Genomic DNA, 17,141 nt, shown 5'->3' on the forward strand with positions numbered 1-17,141 from the left:
ATGGGTGCACTTACCTACATGCAGGCATAACACTCATACACATAAAATAAAAATAAAAATGAAAAACATTTTTAAAAAAGAGATGGGAAGATTTGAGGAGGGGAAGACTTTGGTGGGAGCACTTTAGGAAGATGGAATGGAACAAACCTGGTGTTATCCCAGGAGAAGGTGCAGACAATTTACCATCACACCCTTTGTTCTAATTACATTCTATTTCTTTGATAAAGCACCATGAGTAAAGCAACTTGGGGAGGAAAGGGTTTATTTGGCTTACAGGTCACAGTCCATCACTAAGGGGATCCCAGGAAGCAGCCTGAAGCAGGAACTGAAGCAGAGTCCATGGAGGAATGCTGCTGACTGGTTTGCTTCTCTGGACTGTGCCAGCCCACTTTCTTATACAACCCAGGACCACCTGCCCAGGATCGGTACCACCTACAATGGATTGGGCCCTCCACATCACCTAACAATCAAGAAAATGTCTTACAGATATGTCCACAGGTTAAACCAACAGAGGAAATTCCCCAATTGAGGTTCCTTCTTCCCAGGCTGGCCAAGTTGACAACTGGAACTATCCAGCACACCCTTGTTTGTACCCTCCAGAGCTCTGTCCACCAATCATCTCTCCACAGATCAGTATGACAAGCACCAGCCACCAATCCTGGGCCAGAAATGAGCCCTGGGTCCTGGGAGCCCAAATAGAAGCACAGGGCCCAGTAGGCAGTTACTGGGGTCCTAGCTATCTCACCAGCAGAAACTCAGGAGCAGGTGCAGGCACAGTCATGGGAGGACCTTTGTGCAAACCAGGGACTCTGACTGGCATTGTCTCCAGCTTGGCAGGATCTGCCTTTTTTGCTCTTTTGCTTTGGCTCCCAGGGAAGACTGGAATGGCCTTTCATGTGGTTGCCTTAGAGCCCAGCTCTGCCTCTTGCGGTGTGGTCCTGGGCATAGTGCCTATCCTCTCTGAGCCCGTTTCCTCACCTGCAAAATGCACATAGTAACACTTGCCTCAGAAGGCTGTTGCCTATTTAGTGAGGTGATGCCTGGCATTTAGTGAAATGGTGTTTAGCAGGAGTTGGGTGATGAGAAAACTATCGCTGAGTTCCTTCAAGCAATCAGCTGAACAAAAGGGGCAGTGACAACTTGAGTTCGAGACCCAGGACCCATAGAAGGAGAGAACCAACTCCTGGAAGTTGTCCTCTGATCTTCACAAGTATGCCATGGTGCACACACACACACACACACACACACACTTTAAAAATATAAAAATAAATTTTTTAAAAAGGGAAAGGGTTTTATTTAGGCTGTGGGTTTTGTTTAGTGTGTTCTCTTGTAGCTCAGAGATAAATCCTCACTAGTCTGGGCATGGGGACCCAAACTCTTTGCCAGGGATTGAGCTAAATTGAGTCACAGGAGACATGAAAGGTGATCAGCTGGAGGGTATGAGACAATTTCTGGAAAGAGTTGAGGGGGCTCTTAAAATGAGATAAAGTAAGGGGTATCCATTTTCCCTGCTTTGGGACATTGTGTCTGGGTGGAATGCTGGAGCTGCAGCAGCCATCCTATAGCTATGAGGACGACTGACCCAGAATGAAGCAAAGGGTGATAGAACAAAGAAGAAAGAAATGAGTCATTGCTGAGACATCAGCTCCCTTGGACTTTTTGTGTGTGTGACACAAAATGACACATTGTCCTTATACCACTGGAGGCTGTTCCTTGTAGTCAAGAACAGAATGGAGTTCCTTATATAACTATGGTCATAAGCTGAGAGTTCTCCAGTATCATCCCTACCTTAAAGTATCAGACAGAAGATTTGGAGACACCTATCCAGACTTATGAATGTGCTGAGTGACAACATGGCTCAGTACTTGGGCCACTGTAACCCAGAGACTCCTGGTAGAGTGGGAAGCTTAACTGCCTCTCAGTTGTCCACAGGGGCTGGGCAAGGTCCTGGGTCACCCCTTTGGTCTGGGTCTGTGGGAGGCTTTCTCAAGGAGTAAGGTGACAAAGGAGAGTGGCCAGGTCAAGTTCAGATAGCTCTCAGACACTGTTCTAGGGGTAGGCAAGTCAGAGCCCAGAAGAGGTGTTGACGTCCACTTCATTAAAGAGTGGGAAGAGCTGGGAGGACAGGGATAGAAAGCCAGAGGTCCAGCACAGCTTTCCACAGGTGGGCTGTGTGGCCTTGGGCAAGGTACCTAGCCTCTCTGACTCTCATTGTTTCTCTAAATTGAAGTGACCAAATGAGGAGTCTTGATCACAATAGGCTGTGGTGATTGGATGTTCTGATTCCCTGTGATCATTGTGGCCACTTCCCTTGATGTCTTTGCCTTTCAGGGCAGGCCCAGGACACTAAACTGGAGCTGGTTGTGAACCCTTGACAGTGCCCGCCTATCCTTCCATGGATACTTGTCCAAGGTGAGAATTGTATGGGCCCAGGAGGCACTTGCAGGTTGGGTGGTGCCAGTGGCCCTCTTGGCAGGTCCCGAGCACTCACAGAAGACACTGGGGTCCTGGGAGGGAGGGGAGGAGAGAAGGAAGAGGTGTGTGTGTGTGTGTGTGTGCGCGCGCGCGCGCGCGCGCGTGCGCACGCACGCATGTGTTTGCCTGCATGCACTAGTGGCTGCCCCTCTGAACACTGAAGGTTGCCAACTGGAGTTTAAGCCTCATTCCATCACACAAAGCTGCCCCTCTGGGGGCTTGACCCCTCGGATCCTGCACCCCTGGGGCCAGCTGAGCTGCCCTGAGGGAACTGGCCCCAGAAGGGCCTGGCTGCTGGCTGCCAAGTGGTTGGGAGGGAAGTTTTAATGATACACAACACAAGACACAGGGGGGAAAGGGAAGGGGGGGGGTTGTGGAAGAGAGAAGGGAGGTTGGGGGGAGAAAGAAAGACCTCCTGCCAGGCCTGTTGCCAGGAGACGGCCAGGCAGCCAGAATCAGCCCTGCTCTTTTCACAGTTGCCTTTAAGCACCAAGAGAAAGCCCGGGCCATAAAGGGGGACATGTGTTGCTGGGTGTGTAAGGCTAGCCTCTGCAGTTAGGGGAGCCCCTGCCCCCCTGCTACCCCAAGAACCCCTTATGCCCCTAGCCCTCCCCCTTCCTGGAGGTTACGGATGACCGGGGCTGGGCTGGAGAGTTACGGAAAAGGACCGGGGGTGGGGCGGGGAGACAGTGGCCCTGGCTACTGAGATATCTTGGCCACCTCTGAGGTGGCACGCAACAGCCAGGGTCAGGGCTAGCAGGGCATGAGGCCAGGCGCTTGTGGCATGGCCCGTCCATGATTCTGGATGGTACATTGCGGTTTCCAGGTATCTGAATTTCAGAGACCCTCAACAGGAGACTCAGAAGGGGTGGCTGGAGAGCTAGGCCCTCAGAGTAGCATGCTGGCCTCCGTGGAGGGAACAGGCTACTCAAGGTTGTGTCTTGGTACTTGGGGACTGTCCCTGAAGTCATCAGCGGCCAAGTCTGTGTCCAGGTGGAGTCCACCCCACAGCCAGGAGAGTAAACAGAGGTCGAGGGCTGTTAACGACATAACTCAAGTGTCCTAGGCCCTGGCTGTCCATGGAGAGGCATGTCAGCTGAGTGAGCCAAGGCAGGGTGCTCTGGCTCAGGGGCCTCAGGGGCCATCAGCATGCCAGAAGCAGGACATGGAAGCTGGGCTGGAGCCCTTCCGGGTACATTTGATAAAGGTCTCTGGACTTAGGCCTTCTTCAATCCCATCTGCAATGGCTACTTCTTGTGTCTGTCAAATTGGAGAAAACTATTTCCATTTCTGTTGATTCTGAACCCCAGTTCTAGTTCTGAGTGCAGCACTGGCCCCCACCCCATGAGATTCAGTGTTGGTGTTAGGACAAAACCAGCAGCAATCCACCCAGGACCCCAGTGGAGCCTCTAACTTCCCTTTGACCATTCTGGCACTGCTGGAGGCTGCCATGAGCTTTCACTCCTGTGTGTACTACTACTGTTCCATACCCTCTGGCAGCCTTGCCTCTTTGGCTGTCCCAGGACAGGCTTGCTCCATGTCAAGAATGAAGGGGTTGGGAAAAGATCTGTAGGGAAAGACTGTAGTGGAGAGCCACACATCCCAGTCCAGTGAGGCAGAATCCTGACTTTTCCCTTCCTTTCCCTTTCCTTTCCTTTCCTTTCCTTTCCTTTCCTTTCCTTTCCTTTCCTTTCCTTTCCTTTCCTTTCCTTTCCTTTCCTTTCCTTTCCTTTCCTTTCCTTTCTTCTTTCCTTTCTCTTCTCTTTTTCTTTTCCTTCCCTTCCCTCCCCTCCCCTCCCTTCCTTTCCTTTTACCCATCCCCCCTCCCTTCCTTCCTTCTTTCTTTCCTTTTCAGTCTTTTTGAGACAAGGTCTCCCTGTAGCCCTAGCTGGCTACAATCTGGTCTCAATCTCACAGAAATCTGCCTACCTCTGCCTCCTGAGTGCTGGGATTAAAGGTGTGTACCCACACTGGGCTCTGACTTGATTTCTTGAGGCTGAAATCTCCTCCTCCAGGAAGCCTCCCTGACCTATAGCCACCTTTGTGCCTTCCAACTCTTTATCAGTCTCATGATTACTGACCCAGAGTGGTCCTCATCAGTCACCAAGGTTGGTTCCTCCGGAGCTCAGAGCTGGAGAGACTCAGCTGGGTTGGTGGGAAAGAAGAGAGTCTCGGCCCCTGATGTCAGTTTCCTTTCCCACTCGGCACACTGCCCAGCTCCTTGACCATGAACTTGAACCACCTTCTTTAAACCATAGCCCCTCCCTTGTAATGATTCTGGGAGACAGTGAAGTTGTAACAAGGAATCTCCCTGCCAAGGTCTCACCTCAGGGACCACTGAGAGCCCCCTAAGCTTCTAGGGAATTGTGCCCAGACAGCCCTCAGACAGGGGCCAGGGTAGATGGTCAGGGTGATAGTGACACCTGCTGGGGTTTCCAGAAACAGCAGCAAGAGAGGGATTGGGGGCAATTAATAAACAGCACCTCTCACCCTGGATCCCGAGACTCCCCTCGGATCTTGTATCTTCCTCCCCACTCCTGGGGAAAGGCCTAATGGGGTTACACGGGGAGATTCCATGTGGGGACCCCAGGAAAGTCAGGATCTTTTCCTCTATGGCTGTGAGTTGTATCCTTGGAGCTAGTACTGGTATTTGGATTTCCTTTATGTGCTCAGAAGCAGGGCCAGTTGTGTGTGTGTGTGTGTATGTATGTATGTGTGTGTGTGTGTGTGTGTGTGTGTGTGTGCCTGTGTGTGTCTGTGTGTCTGTGTCTGTGTGTCTGTGTCTGTGTCTGTGTACAATGGGGTTTTGAGGGCAAAGAACAAACACACCCTTGGTACATGCTTTGTATATCTTTGTGTTTTATTGCCCTGATAAGAGGAGCAAAGTACAGCACCGCTATACTGCAGCCATCAATGATTAAAAACAGCCCCAGGTGATCAAGGCACTGTCAATTGTCAGAAGAATAAATAGGGGAACGAAGGGAACAGCACCATGCCTGACAACTGACATACTCAAAGTGAGGGGAGATTCATTGATAAAACACAACTCCCTGGGGAGAGTGGCTGGCCGCCCTGGTGAGCCAGGCTGGAGGTAAGCTTGTCCAGGTCCTAAGGTGATGTTCTGGTGACCTCTGCTCTGACACCCAGGTGTGCTGCTCAGCTGGATGTGTGAGTGAAAAGACCTAAAGATCAGGGTTTGTAAAAGACACCCACCCCCCACACCTAAGTAAGCACAAGAACCCTCCGGAAGAATCTAACACAGGGACTCTTGCAAGTAACTCACACCACATTTGTTCCTCACATTGTCCCCTTTACTGTAGAATCAACCCTGCTGCAATGCTGGAGTGCCAGAGACACACTGTCTACCCTGGAGCCTGATGCTGATGTTCCTCAGAGGGAACTTGGAGCCAACATGGGAAAACTATCTCGTTAGGGGCTCAGCAGGCATCAGGCCCTGGTCTCACTATACTCTGTTTCCTCATAATATTCACTAGAGCTCCAAACAAGAATTGGTTGGTGCCACCTGTGCTTCACAAATAAATGACATATGGCCCAGGGAGGCTTAACAGCTGGTAGAGCTCGTAGTTCTAGGAAGTGAGGGCTGAGATGTGAACCCAGGTCTTCTTTATTTCAAATCTGGAGGCCTGGGGTGACTCCAAACAGCTGAAAAATGGCTTCTCAGGAAGGTGTTGACATCCCTTCTGGGAATGTACCTGGGGCCAATTTTCCATTCACCTTGCAGAGGACAGAGCTGGTGTTCGACTTTAGAGCTTGACATGTAGAGCTCCACATGCTGCATACCAATGAAGGGTGCTCTGCAGAGGAGGACCCAGGCGCACCACAGGCATTTTTGTAGTAGCCATCATCTGCCAATTGGAAATGATATGCCTGGAGGAGGAACTTGTTTCTGAGCCACTCTGAAGGGATTTGAGGCGGGCAGCGTGAGCTGGGAGTGAGCAGGAATTAGGCAGCTCCAGGCTGAAGCTCCAACTCCCCATCCTGCAATAGAGATGGAGGAAACGTTCTCATTTTCAGCCTCTTTCCCCTCTCTCGGAAGTCATCAGAGGGGTCTGAGGATGTAGCTCAGTTGATAGACACATCAAGCCCTGGGTTCAGTCCCTAGCGCTGCATAATCCATATACTCCCAGCACTCTGGATGTGGAGGTAGGAGGATCAGAAACTCAAGGTTATCCTTGGTTACAAGTGAGTTTAAGGTCAGACTACATGAGACCCTGTCTCAAAAACAAAACAAAACAAAACAGAACAGAACAGAACAGAACAGAACAGAACAGAACAGAACAAGGGGCTGTAAAAGGTAGCTGGAGCTCAGGAGTTAAAAGCACTTGCTGCTCTTTCAGAGGACCCCAGTTTTATTCCCAGCACACACATGTTAGCTCACAACTGTGTAACTCTATTTCTAAGGGATCCTTCATCCACTCTTCTGGTTTCTGTGTATCATTTATGCATGTGGTATACACACATACATGCAAGCAAACATTCATACACATAAAATAAAAATAGATAAATCTTAAAAACAAAACCAAACAACAAACACCCTGAAGTCATCATAAGGACAACAGGAAGTAAAACTATCACTGTCACTGGCTTTGCCCATTTTCTCACAGAAATAATCCAGTGAAGATTCAGGCTCTGGGCCAGGTATGATGCCACATGCCTTTAATTACAGCATTTTGGAGGCAGAAGCAGGCAAATCTAGACTGGTCTACACAGAGAGTTCCAGGCCAGCCAAGGCTACATAGTGAGACCCTGTATCAAAAAATAAAATAAATCTTTAAAAAACCCAACAACAACAACAAAAAGACAAAACAACAACAACAAATAAGCCCCAGAAACCAAGCCCAAATGGTACACACCCACTGAGGAGGCTGAGGTAGGCGAACTGCCATGAGTTCAAGACGAGGCTGGGCTACCTGGTGAGGTCCTATTTCAAACAAACAAACAAACAAACAAACAAACAACAACAAAAAAAACCCCAGAAAACTCATCCTGCTTCAGAGATCACTTGGGGAAAGGGACAGCTCCTCTCCCAACATCATCTGTCAGGCTTTCAAAGATTGCTTCCTGGAGCAAACTGGCTGTAAATAGCATATGAGGACCTTAGGCCTCAAGCAGATACAGTCCATACAAATAAGGGCTTACAGTATGTGTGTGTGTGTGTGTGTGTGTGTGTGTGTGCATGTGTGTGTACATGGGTGTAAAGGTCAGAGGTTGATGTTGGCTGTCTTCCTCCATTGCTCTTTACCTTATTTTTTGAGGGAGGGTCTTTCATAGAGCTTGGCACTCACCAATTCAGCTAGACTGGCTTGTCAGCAAACCCCAGGGATACTCTTGTCTCCATACCCCTGCCAGTGCTGGGATATACAGGCATGCCACTGCACCCAACTTTTTTGTGGGTGCTGGGGGTCTAAACTCAGGGCCTCATGTTTATATAGCAAGCACATTACTGACTGAACCATCTCTCCAGCCTTTATTTATGTATTTATTTATTTATAGACACAGTGTCTAGGCCAGGCTGACCTCAAACTCATTATGCAGCTGAAGAAGACCTTGAATTTGTAATCCTTCTGCCTTTATCTCAGGAGTTCTGAGATTATAAGCATGTGCCACCATGCCTGGTTAATGCATTGCTGGGGATTGAATCAGGGCTTTGGACATGCTAGAAAGGCATTGTACCAGCTCAGCTACATCCTCAGGCCCAAAGCTGACAGAAAATTTGGTGGGGAGACCTGGGAAAGAGAGGAGACTATCCACCATATAAAACAACTCACAGGAGGCACTTTTGATTTCTAAAGAATTTCAAATGAATTTTCATGGATTTAAAATATTACTTATAACAGTGCTTATCAGATATTTATTCTGTTAGACATGCAAATATGATTGTTGCTATACTTCACAGCACTAACTCTGTCCTTGTGTCCAGCTGTGGACTCCTGGAGCAAGTGTGGACACTTGAACCTTCTACAGCCAGCCGTTCCTCAGCCACCCATCAGCAGTTGACAAATCCAGATAGCACTAGTATGGGGTCCCCTCTCTTCTTAGTCACATGTGTTGAGATGCATGAGAGATCCCACTGAGCCCCAACACAGAATGGCTGTGGTACAGAGAGGATGTCAAAGCAGGCATGATGAGCCACCTACAGGCCACATGTTCCAAGCAGGAAGTAGGAGCCAATAGCAACAGATGCTGGAAGACTGTTTAGAAAGAACACACCATGAGGAAGAGGGGAGAGAGCTAGACCCAGCAACCTGGGAGTCACATTCACAGCAATGTTAGCTGACAATGTGACCAGTTACCTCCTGAGGCCTTTTCTGCTAACAGTACCCTCCTTTCCTGTAGTCCATATAGATTTACCATGACCCACTCCAGAATGCTGCTTTCAGCAGGAGGCAGGGAATGGGAAAAATCAAGGCAGGAAGGCTCAAAACAAATAGGATGTCATAAAAGATGGGGCACAGGCCAGGCAAACCAGCCCAAGGCTTGCTGGACACCTGGCTGACTAAATCCGCTATTGACTATGTGCCAGGCACACCGTGTTCATGATATCACTGAGTCCTTACAGCCAGCCCAAACTGTAGCTCCATCCCTATTTTGTAGTCAGGAAAATGGAGACATTGAGGGATTTTAAGAGACTTGTCCAAGGTCACCCAGGTAGGAAGGAAAGCTGAGCCAGCCTAGTTATTGGCCAGTGCCAGAAAAACCCTGGTGGCCACCTTTCAGTGGAAAAAAGAAAAAGTCAATCAATACCAATAGTCAAGTCATATCAAATCAATAGTCCTCCCAGAGAGAGTGTGGAGAGCCTGGGTAGAAGGGAGGGGAATTCACAACAAAGAGGCTTCCCACCTTAGTCCCCAAAGTCATGCCCCTGGGTTGTAAGACCTCATTTCGACCTGAGAGCCCTTTTAGCTCAAGGGCTGGAAACAAAAGAGCTTGCAGGAAGGGAGTACTCAGGGTCTGCAGAGAAAGGTGGTGCGGCTAGAGGATGCACAGACAGGGGACTGGCAGGGTGCAAGGAAGAAAGCAAGGGGGAGTCTCCAGGTACAGCAGGGGAGCTGGTCTCTCTGGCCTGCTCTGGCATCCCCTTTGTTAGATGTGAGCTTTCCTCCTTTAATCCTCCCCTCCTCATGGCTTCTGTTGAAGTCTATATAGACTACAAGAAAGGAGGGTGCTGTTAGCAGAAAAGACCGCCAGGTGCGGACGCCCGGGAGAGGGAAGGCTCTGCAGTGTGAGGCAGGCATTCTGGGACAATCCCAGAGGCTCTGGCTCGCCCTTGAGCAGGTCACTTTCCCTAGATTTTTGGATTTGCCATGTGTAAAATGAAGTCATTAGGGTTACCCCTCCACCTCTGCTCTAAAGGATGAGTCCGCCAGCACGCCAGCGCCGCGGCCCCGCAGACCAGCAGGGGGCGCTCCTGCAGAAGGCAGGCGGCCCTGGCCACCTTTGGCCACAGCTGCCCTGATCAGCTCCATCTTCTTGGTGGATAATCAGAACAGGAAGGTCTTCGCTTCCCCATCCCTCCCAGCCGACTCGGGCCATGTTCCTTCTCCCGCTGTCTCTGTCCATTCCATGTTCTGGCTGAGAAGTTTCTGGATCTAGATCCTTGGGAAGGCAATTTTGCTTCTCTTAGGTTGTTGAAGGAAGATATATGTGCCTGAGAGACCTCCAGCCACAGAGGAGGTAGCCATGTTGCTGCCCATTTTCTTTACCAGGGACAAATGCGTCTACTTCTCACCAGGGAGAGCCAGAGCCTGAAGCCACAGTCAGGGTACAGTTTGATTTAAATTTTTATTCAAGTCCATTTTTATTCAAGGTAGAAGTGATTTCTGGATTGTCCATGGCACATGGTACAGTAATACTCAAAATATAGTTGTGGAATAAATAGGGTTTTGAACTCTTGTGGGTAGGGGCTGGAAGAAAGTTCTCAGTTATACTGAAGACCTCCCACTTCTCACCACTGTTCTGTGAGGAGGGCAGACAGGGAATGTTAACCTACTTAATGAGTGAGGAAACAGATCCCAGAAAAACCTATTGATAAAGTTGTTAGGATCCAGGATTCTCTTCATGAAATCCCACTTGCATCCATCCTGTTGGAGTTAGTCACCCTTATTGGAGATGTGTGGCATTACAACTAGGTCATAGTAAACACTGGTCATCAGGAAGAAGATAGGCATTGACTGAGGCTCAGCCCTAAGTCCACCTGGAGTAGACTTGAATGTCGGTGCTGGAGACAGAGCTTGAGATTCCAATAATGTGACTGGAAAGCTTTAGCATGTTTCAAAAGACACTTCCCGTTCTAAAGTTCCCATCACACTTTCAACCCTTCCACTCCAGAGTTGAAGCCCAGTATAGAAAAGGCATGCTTTGTAGGGACATCCTTGAGAGTTGTCATGACCAGCAGTGGGAAAACCTCATTCCATTTCAAGCACTTCTGTGGCAAAAGTAGGCTGGGATGTGCCAGTGGGTGAAGTGAGAAAAAGACTGGAAAAATCACTACGCAAGACTGAGCTCAAATAAGGTGACATCTCAATGTTGTCTTAACTATGGCCTTCCTGGAACCATGAGCTGATGGTCCTCTTACTGGCTCCCCATCTTATTTGGTACTTTCTTCTCTTTACTGTAGCAGGCAATTAAACACACGGCTTCTGACACCAGCTCCCTGGGCTCTAATCCTGGTTCTAGGCTGACAAACAGGCCAGCCATATACCTCAGCTTCCTCATGTACAAAATACTGTGAGGATCTAGTGAGTTAATGCTATGCCTAACCTATAGCAAGTGCTCAGGGACTAATTTACCCTTATATGGAAATGTTAGGTGCCATTAAACATTTATTATATAGCTTTCCTGACTGCATGTTCTTAAAGGACAGAAATGAACTTATCCATCTGTTACAGTTTAGCATCAGATGTTTGACTAAAATGCACTTGACCTTATCCATCCACGGGTTCTGTATCTGTGGATTCAACCAATGACAGTGGAAAATATCAAAAAAGTATGTACTGAACAGTAGGCTTTTTCTTGCTGTAATTCCCCAAACAGTGCAGAATAACAGCCATATACATGGCAGACATACTATGTTGAATGTTGCAAATTGCATGAGGGGAATGTATATAGGTTATATGTAAATACTATGCCATTTTTAAAAATTACTATTTTAAAACTATGTGTATGCACATGATTTAATTATGGGTGTGTGCACATAAGTGCAGGTATCTGTGGAGGCCATAGGCATTGGAGCCCCTAGAACTGGAGTTATGGGCAATTGTGAGCCACCCAATATGGGTGCTAGGAACCAAACTCAGATCCTCTTCAAGAACAGTACACTCTTGACTCAGCAGAGCCGTTTCTCTAGTACCCACTATGCCATTTCTAAAATTTTACTTTTTGTGCCAATTATGGTGGAACCCATCACTCTAGGCAAGGGCTCTGCCGCATAGAGGTATATCCCAACCTCAGCTATGCCATTTTATATAAGTAAATTAAACATCTGTGGATTTGGGTTTTGGCATCTGAAGGGGGATCTTGGACCCAATCCCCAAGGTGCTGAGGGTAACTGTTAACCCGACTTTTAAATTTTCAGACTTTAGAAGAAATGGCAACTTTACAGTAAACTTGAGTAAATTGAGTAAGCCATCTTTTCCTTCTTTTTTTTTTCGGCATTTTTTTTTTCTCTTGACACAGAGTCTCCCTATGTAGACCTCTATCTCACATAGATCCTTCTGTCTCTGCCTCCAGAGTGCTGGGACTAAACATGTGTGCCACCATGTCTGGCACATGTTTCTTTTTTTAACAATAAAATTTTATTTATTATTTGTTATTAATTAATTTGTGTGTGTGCCTATGAGAGTTTATGTGTTTATGTGAACCATATGTGTGCAGGTGCTCAGGGGAGCCAGAGGGCATTGGATATCCTGGTACTCACTTCTGTTTCTTTTCTTTTCTTTCTCTTTTTTTTTTTTTTTTTTTTTTTTGACAGGGTCTCCTTGTAGCCCAGCTGTCCTGGAACTCACTATGTTTCAGGGGAGCCAGAGGGCATGTGATATCCTGGTACTCACTTCTTTTTCTTTTTTTTTCTTTCTCTTTTTTTTTTTTTTTGTCTCTTTGAGACAGGGTCTCCTTGTAGCCCAGCTGTCCTGGAACTCACTATGTAGACAAGGCTGGCCTCGAACTCACAAAGATCCGCCTGCCTCTTGCCTCCCGAGTGCTGGGATTAAAGGCGTGTGCCACCATGCCCAGCCTCACTCCTGTTTCTTAAGGAAGTTGTTCTTGCCTTCCTCCTCCTCTTATTTCAGTTTTCTTTCTTTCCTGTGATCAGAATCAGCAGTGCTGTCCTTCATGGAACATCTTTGCTGGAAGGCACCCTGTGCAGTCCTTCCTTGTTGCTTTGCCCATGGAAGGCCTTCTAGGGATCCACATGGTGAAGGACAGATGCCTCTGCTCCACACTACTCGCTCAGTTGTCTCACTGTGTTCTGACACTTCTGGAAGTGGACTCCAGGAATGGATGGGGCATTTATCCACAGTGAGTCCAGTGGCCAGGTAGAGCCCAGGCATATATATCACCTGCCATTTCTGAGTCCATGGAGCACTGGGATATTCCTTCCAGGTCACTCCATACCAACTTGCATGTCTGTGATTACAAAACTGGCCTGCTGAGAATACTGTCCCCCCCCAAGTCCCACCTGTGTCAGAAGAGAGGTCTCTGCTGTATCTCTGATGAACATCATGAAGGCCAGGGTAGGATATCTAACCATCAGTAAGTCAAGTATGACTGTCCAGGGTCATTAATCATTTTTAATTAATTAATTAAAATACTTAGTGCTCCCTTAACTTTGAGCTAAAGTTTAAGTCCTCCTCTACAGGAGAAACTGTGGGATATAAAAGAAGCAGGAGGAGCTTGAGAGTGCAGATCAGTGGTAGGGTGCTGCCTAGTATGTGAGGCTCTGGGTTAGATCCATAATACCACAAAGCAAAAAAGAAATAGGGCGCAGGCCCTTAGTTTAGCAAGGAGGTCAACAGCTCCTAAATACAAGAATACTGCACATTAACGGTCACTGATATGGCATTCCAATAGAGTTTCTTGGGCCAAGGTGATGAGTGAGCTGAGGCAGGAGTTGGTCAAGGTTTCCAGGATGAAACTTGTTGCCTTGGCAATAGGAGTACCAGTGCCAGGGGTGCTAAAGGGACACCCCTCTGCATTCACCCTTCCCCGGTTAGGTGCGAAGACGCAGCCATGTTCAAGTCCTGGTGAAGAGCCTCAGGCAGGCAAGAGGCAAAAGAGGGTGGATCATGCTACTTCCCACACACACTACAGAGTGCTGATCTGGATGGAATGAGGCAGAAGAGGAAGGAGGAAGAATGAAAGGCCTCAACTTATAATTATTGGGGGTAGGGGTGAGCTCTGGACTGAGCATCCCAAGAAAGGACCAGACCCTTTCTACAGAAGGGTTGATGAATGGATACGGTGGGGCCATCCACCCAAGATCTCCATTGTCTCCTTCCTAATTATCTCCTTGTCCAGTGCTTAAAGTTCTGCCATCAAATATCTCTCTCTGTCTTTCTGTCTCTCTGTTCTCTTTTCAGGATCTCATGTAGCCAGGCTGACCTGAGTTTCCTATGTAGCTGAGAATGACCTCGAACTTCTGATTCTCCTGTCTCTACCTCTCAAGTGCAGGGACTCCAGACCTGTGCCATTATGTCTGGTTTATGCAGTGCTAGGGCTCAAACCCTGGGCTTCATGCATGCTAGGCAAGCGCTCTAGCAACTGAGCTACATCTTCAGCCCTCCTCCCCTCTTTACATGATTTTGCTTTTCAATATCCTTGTAATAGAAAAATTGGAAAATACAAAGATAATAAAAACTTTTTAATTGGGGCTAGAGAGATGGCTCAGCGGGTTAAGAACACTGGTTGGTCTTACATAAGACCAGAGTTTGAATCCCAGCACCCACATGGCAGCTAACAACTGTCCATAACTCCAGTCCCAGGGGATCTGACAGCCTCTTCTGACCTCCACGGGCATTGCACGACATGGGTGCACTTACCTACATGCAGGCAATACATGCTTACACATAAAATAAAAATAATAAATAAACCTCAAAACATTTTAATCTACACCCCTCCTCCAAGGTGTCTTTCTCTGCCCTCTCTTTTTTTTTTGTTTGTGTGCGGGGGTCATTCTCAAGTATGAGTGTCCTGCGTGGGGATTCTGAGGCCCCCTTTCTGACTTAGTGTCACTCTCATTTCAGCAGGTATTTTGGTGAGGAGAGGAGGAAGAGAGGGCTGAATTTGTCATATGCTTGTGAACTCCGGGTTGTGGTGTGTATGTGTGTGTGTGTTTGAGGGGAGGAGACTACTCCACCCCCGGGCAACGACTGCCTTGGACTGGTTCATAGAGACAGGTAGCTGCTTGTGGATAGCTAAGAATGCTCTCTTGCATACTTGTATGAACGTGTGGATCCCAGAGCAGCCGCGAGTCTGCCTAGGAATTTAGACAACCATCGGGTAGGTTGTGTGTGTGTGTGTGTGTGTGTGTGTGTGTGTGTGTGTGTGTCTACTCACCTATGCATGCTGGATGGGCAAGCGTCAGCATAGGAGGGAGTGCTTCTGTGAGCATGCATCATGTTGGTATGTTACTCTACACCTCTGTAGCCCCCTAAAAAGGCAAAGACTAACAGGTCAAAGTTATAAACTGACAACAACATGTTTCCTAAGTACCTACTATGTGCTGGTCCTGGAGAGAGGAATAAAATTCAGCCTTGCCTTTGAGGAATTTGTAAGGCAAGGCAGTGGGCGGGGGCAGAAGAAGCCATTCAGGGCCCAAGGCTATACATTGCAGGGGTCACCCCTTTCAGGACCCCTTCAGGTCTTTCTCAGGGATCCCACAACACTGCAGCAGTGAGGGAATCTGTTTCACCACCTCCCATATTTGTCTCTAGACAATGCACTCTTGGGAGTGAGATCCTAGGAGCTGCATAGTACTCTGAAAGCATGCATGATGTGAAGGCTGCTATGGATTAGGTCACCATGAACCACAGCTAGAGCAGGCAGTCCTCCTGTAGCTGGGGTCCACTCGTGCCTTCACTCCTACAGCTGGATCACCTAAAGTGGCTATTTCAGCTCCCTCAGCCTCCCTGCTCTCATCTGTACAATGGGGATCATGGTTGTCCCTGCTTCCCAGGGGACTTGAAGCTTCAGTGAGACCATAGGCTGAGCTTCGAGTCAAACACCCATAGAGACCCCCTCCCCCCACAGAGCTGGATACACTGGAACTGCCATAGGAATTCTTTTTTTAAAAATTATTTTAAGGGCTGGAGAGATGGCTCAGGGGTTAAGAACACTGGTTGTTCTTGCAGAAGACCCGGGTTCAAATCCCAGCACCCACATGGCAGCTGACAACTGTCTGTAACTCCAGTCCCACAGGATCTAACAGCCTCTTCTGACCTCTGCGGGCATTGCACGACATGGGTGCACTTACCTACATGCAGGCAGTACATGCATACACATAAAATAAAAATAAGTAAAAATTTTTGTAAATTATTATTTTATGTAAATGAGTGTATTGCCTGCATGTAGGTAGGTGCACCTGTGTTGTGCAATGCCTGCAGAGGTCAGAAGGCATTGGATCCCCTGGAACTGGAGTTACAGACAGTGTTAGCGGCCATGTGGGTGCTGGGACTCATACCCGGGTCCTCTGCAAGAGCCATCACTGCTCTTAAATGCTGAACCATCTCTCCAGGCCCTGCCATAGGAATTCTTATTGTCAACAATGAGAAGCTGTTTCTGGGAGTTCTGTGAAGCCCTCTTGGCCAACGAGGCAGAAGCAGTACCTTGAGGTCAGTGTGAGCTGCTGGGGGACCCCCCCCCTCAGGAGGCAGAGTCCTGGCAGGGCTCTAACCTTAGAAAAAAGGAGCCTCAGGGTAGGTGGGGCCCTCTGCACAGGCTTGTGGGGGCACAAGAGCATCTTCTGAACATATTCTGTGTGTCTCTTATTCTCCAACCACTGAGGTCTCCACTGAACCTTGAGGCTTCCTCCAACCTCCTTCCTACAGCACAGCCTTCCATGAGACAGCAACAGGCAACTTTCACCAAATGCTAAAAATCTGTCACTTTGGGAAAAATTGCTCCCCCTCCTAACTCTCATGCCTTTACTATGCACCTGTGCACTGCTTGGGCTTGTGGGCATGAGGACAGGAGAGGCAGCTGGAATAGCCCAAGCTGAACTCACTCCTCTGCCCACACTGGGATGTCCATGGGTGTGGCTGAGGCTTGGCAGCATCTTTCTACCACTCCAGTGCACTCTCTCCTTGGACTCACACTGGTCCTGATCAGCCCTCTGTTCCTTTGAGACTCCTCTATCCTAGTTCAAGATTTTACAAGTGATGAGTCAGATCCAGATATAACTGGCTTGCAAAGCATGCATGTGTCTTCTTGGCAGCGTTCTAACCTCAGAAGGAAGGAGACTCAGGGTGGGGTCACCTACTAGTCACCCATTCCAGTGATTACTGACCACAGTGGTGGTTTAAAATCAGCCTCAGAAGGGGACATTTATACTCACAGCCCAGAAACCAACAAATCATGCAAATCAGACACTCATCCCTCATCCCCTAGCCTTGTTAACACTAGCACACCCAGGCTCCTGCCTGCAGGCATAA

The sequence above is a fragment of the Nannospalax galili genome, unplaced genomic scaffold, assembly GCF_000622305.1.
Source record: "Nannospalax galili isolate Female #2095 unplaced genomic scaffold, S.galili_v1.0 scaffold1128, whole genome shotgun sequence".
Taxonomy (NCBI): Eukaryota; Metazoa; Chordata; class Mammalia; order Rodentia; family Spalacidae; genus Nannospalax; species Nannospalax galili.